The sequence below is a fragment of the Callospermophilus lateralis genome, chromosome 7 (genome assembly GCF_048772815.1).
Source record: "Callospermophilus lateralis isolate mCalLat2 chromosome 7, mCalLat2.hap1, whole genome shotgun sequence".
In the NCBI taxonomy this organism is placed as follows: Eukaryota; Metazoa; Chordata; class Mammalia; order Rodentia; family Sciuridae; genus Callospermophilus; species Callospermophilus lateralis.
Window position 1 is genome coordinate 55,239,775 of NC_135311.1, and position 4,679 is coordinate 55,244,453.

General features: G+C 38.2%; 1 pseudogene; it reads right to left on the reverse strand.

Annotated features, from left to right (window-relative positions):
* Nucleotides 1-2,978: 2,978 nt before the first annotated feature.
* LOC143404285 (COMM domain-containing protein 2 pseudogene) lies at nt 2,979-3,586 on the reverse strand (annotated as a pseudogene).
* Nucleotides 3,587-4,679: the final 1,093 nt, after the last annotated feature.

A 4,679-nucleotide genomic window follows, 5' to 3' on the forward strand; every position in this document is an offset into this window, starting at 1 on the left:
AACTCAGGATCCTTCTGCCTCAACTTCCTGAGCCAATGGGATTACAGGAATATGTCACCAGGTCCATAATCACTCATTGCTTTTAACCTTCTCTCAAGCCATCCACTGATTAACAAACATTTTTCTGCAGCAAAGGGTTCCCAGGCGCTGCAAAGCTGGCACATCAAAGGACCAGGGGTTCCAAACTGCTCACCATCACTACTTATCACAACCTACCTAATCACCAGCTTGAAATCCTAGGTCCCACCAGACACCCCTGAGCATGTTCCCCTCTTGGTCTCCACACACCACAGTCAGCACATTTGCTTCCAAATGCCTCACCTTTCTCCAAAGCCACCAAGAAGGGTGTCCAACTGCCTGAAACTGCCAGCCTGTCCTCTTGTTCATCTGTCCTCTACCCTCTGCCCTGTACTATTTGTACAAAGCAGATCTGGTTGTGCTCTTCACTTGCTTGAAACTAATTTTAAATCAGAGCTCAGACACCTGCAGCCTGAGAGCATCCTGTCCTGCAGGGAGTCCCAGACCTTCACTGAGAACCCCTTGGTGAGCCTTCAGATATGTCCTTTCCTAAACTCATTCTAAGGCCAATAAATGTGGATGTCTGGGGGTGAGATCCAGGCACTAAGAACTTTCCATGTGACTCCAGAAACAGCCAAGATTCCACAGTTCTGTTTGCTGGTCAGATGACTGAAAAATGAACACAGGTGTGGGAAAGTGCCTCTCCTCAGCATGTGGCCTTTGTTTTCCTCTTCCACCCCCATCCACTGACACCAGAAATCCATGCACATCATTAAACATTGATTATTAATTTTCCATGTTTCAAAAGATATCAGATGCCAAAGATTCAAGTGCCCATAACTCACATTGATAACACACTTACATTGTCCATACTGGCCTGCTTTTATTAGTTATTTCTCATAAGCCTACCTTGAAAATTCAAGTGTAACAACTTTCATGAAAGTGTATGTTTTCTCCTGCCTCCTTCCACCTTTAGGAGTCCTATTCTCTCACTTTCTTTGAAATTTTATTGGAGCTGCTAGTATTCCTAACATTATATGTGTATGTGTATGTGTTTGTGTGTGTGTACAAATGCATATAAATGTATAACATATTAGTGATTCTTTAATTTAACAAAAAAATTCTGTTGAATGTATCTACATTCTGTGTAGTCTGGGAAGAGATAAGGAGAGAGACAATGGGAGAGAGATTAGTTTTGATGTGTTGTTTCATATTATGGGAGCAGACAATCAGAAATCCATGGCACTTGTCAGCAGGCTGGAAATTTAGGAAAAAGTAGATGTTGCAATCTCGAGTCAATTCCATAAGTTAGCAGGTTGAAAACTCAGATGAGTCTTCTATGTTGCAGCCTTGAGAAGAATCCTTTCTGCTTTACGAACCTCAGTTATTGCTCTTAAGGCTGTCAACTGATTAGATGAGGCCCAACTACACTATAAAGGGTGGCCTATGTTACTCAAAGTCAATATCAATCACAGCTAAGAAGTATTTTTCCACATCTAGACTGATGCTTAACCAAACAACTGGGGACCATAACCTTGCCAGCTGGACACATAAAAATAGCCATCAAAGAGTGGTGGTCCTTAAACTCACCCACTGTGCTCACTGGTTTTGACTGAAGTCAGCCTGTGGATGTACCTGGTTGCCTTGCTCACTCTCCTGCTTATGCACTTTTGAGAGATCTCCAGGCTTTTGCTGCTCTGAAACTCATTGCTATGAGCTTTAGGCACAGGCCTCCCTTGTGTGGGACTGTCCCTGGTATATGTGCTGGGAATGTGGCTGCTGGTCACAGGGCATATGAGAGGTCAGCCCAGGGATCACACCCAGCTCTCTTCCTAGAAGCAGCATCAGTTGCCACGAGTGTCAATCACATGTGAGATTCCCTTTGTCTAGTCTCCATGGAGGTGTCCAGGCAGTTTCTCATGGTCTCTTAGTGTTGGCAATAAAATCTTCAGAAGCTATTTCATTATAAGGTCTATATTTAGTGTCATTGATAATGTTACATTCATTTTCTCTGTTTGATAGTCATTTGTATTCCTTTGTAAAATTTCTGGTCATATATTTTGGTCATTTTTAACTAGATTAATTATATTTTTCTTACCAATTTTTAGGTTATCATTAAATATTTTCAATTTTCAAGTGTGTTAGTTATATTGAAACCTCTATCAGTTATATTGAAAATAAATTCTTAAATTTCAAAACATTTTTAGTTTAAGACATCTTTTTCCCACAGATAATCAAGCATTGATTACATTATTGTTGTATCCATTATTTATAAATGTAAATGATAGTGTGTCTCTTAGTTGCTTTGGGTATATAGGAAGAATTAATCCTTGTGAAAATATTATTAACAATCACACAAAATTAAGTACTACTTAAATCAATGAATCATAAGTCAAACTTCAGCAATATGGTAAAAAACTACTAACCTTTACATTCAAAGAAAAATGCATGAACTTCCTATAACAATATGGGCATATAATTTTTAAAAAACTAATACGCACTTTACATTATTCTGTAGCTAGTAACATCATGAGATGCTTTTAAAAGTCAGAAATATTGTACTATTTAGAAATACTCTGAATAGGAAAGAAATTAGCAGTAAATTTTGTTCTCAAAATTGATCAATAAGGAGGAAAATACTAGTTAAGCAGACAAAAATGTACCAAAAACAGGGTATCGCTCATATATACAGAAGATATGAACAGTATAGATTTATTTCTAGTTGATTCAATCCTATTTACACATTTAAAATACAAAATTACATTTCAATCTGTCAAGAAGCTGACCACATTTAGCATCAGAAAAGGAACTTGATTTTAGCTTCTGATCATGACCTCAATATCCTGGAATAGGAAAAGGAATTTCATCTAATCTAGATGCATTTATCAACACCAATTAATAAAAGTTAATTCTGAAAAGTAATTCCTGAATGTCATCCATTCACAAATGAGTCAAAGGCATTAGGACCTTAACACTTGGCACCACTTGAAGTTGTGAACTACTCTCCTACAGTGGTTGGTTTTCATCTCGTCCAAGGATTGTTACAGTTGCTGAACTATATGAAGTAGGGTGGCTGAGGCTGTCTGCAGAACTTTGTTGTTGTGGTCTCCATTCTGATTTAGGTGTAGTTTTATAGTCACTGCTGGCTTTATCTGTTGCCTGAGACTTCTGCTTGCAGGCTGTATATCTAGTCGCCACTCAAGGCTGTGATAACTGGGAAGGCTGGGTGCCAATTCACCCAGAATAGTCCTGATCTCTTTTCTGTTGTCCAGGTAAAGCTGAAGCAATAATTTGTTCAGTTCTTCAGAGAATCCCAGAACAAAAACAGAGTCTTGGAAACCCACTTCAGAAATCATGAGCTTGGAGCTCTCAGTGAGCAGGTAGGTCAACCTTTCCACACCATGCTGGACAGTGTTACTGCTCATGTTGAGCTTCCTGGCGGCACCCTCATAGACCTTGGGGATGGTCCCTTGCCTCAGGAACTCCACCCTGATCCACCCAAACTCCACCACCACTTTGGCAGGAAGGCCAGGTGCTCCTTATGCTCTTCCGACAAGTCCAGCAGCATCTTCGCTGGGCATCTTTTTCCACCCAGCAGCACCCTGGTCTTCCTGTTTAAGACATCTTTGGACATACAGATGTCTTTAATTTTTTAAAAAAAATATTTTTAGTTATAGTTGGACACAATACTTTTATTTTATTTATTTATTTTTATATGGTACTGAGAATCAAACCCAGCACCTTGCACATGGTAGGCAAGCACTCCACCGCTGAGCTCCAGCCCCAGCCCCAGATGTTTTTAATTTTATGTGCTCAAATTATTAATCTTTTTTCATGTGATCATATGTTTTTATGTGTGCATTCTTAGGAAATATTTTATAAGATCAAGTTTTAAAAGCTACCCACAATATTTTCCACTAATCATTTTAAAATTTCCTTTTAAAATATTAACATGGTTAATATATCTAGAGTTGACAATACATATGGAATGATGTAGGAATGCAAGTGTGTATTTTATTTGTGGAATGTCAGTTCTCCAGTCCCTTTTGTTAAGTAATTCTCTTTTTTCCTACTTCTCTATGATGCCATCTCCATCATGAATCCAAGTTGTCCATGTGGACAGTTCTGTTTCTGGGATTCTTAAGAATGTGTTGATAAACTTGTGTTTTTATTGTATTGATACATGATTCTTGCTACATCGGTTGAGAATGTTTCCTTCCACTACAGAGTAAAAAAATATATATATATAATCATAAGACATCCACTTGTATAGAAGGGTAATAATAGTAATCTGTGTGATATAGCTTTCCTTGGGAAGAATATATTTTGGACATAATTTTTTTAATGTAAGAGTATCAGAACACTGCTTATAGAACCCACTCAACACTAAGTAGCCACGAAGCAGAGACCTGTCCCCTACCGATGGACAGCTCTCTTTCTTTCATGACATCTATTCTTACCATATGAAAAGTCTTCCATGTAAAATAATTGCCACTTACTCAGTATTGTAGAGAGAGTTGTGAGAGACTCTGTGTCTAATAGAAGAAAAAATAGGCCTTAATCTTATTATGTGGGATTAGGCCCCAATTTCCTTAATAAGACTCTTACTGTACAGGAATTAAAACCAAGAATCAGTAAAAGGGATGGAATCAAACTAAAAA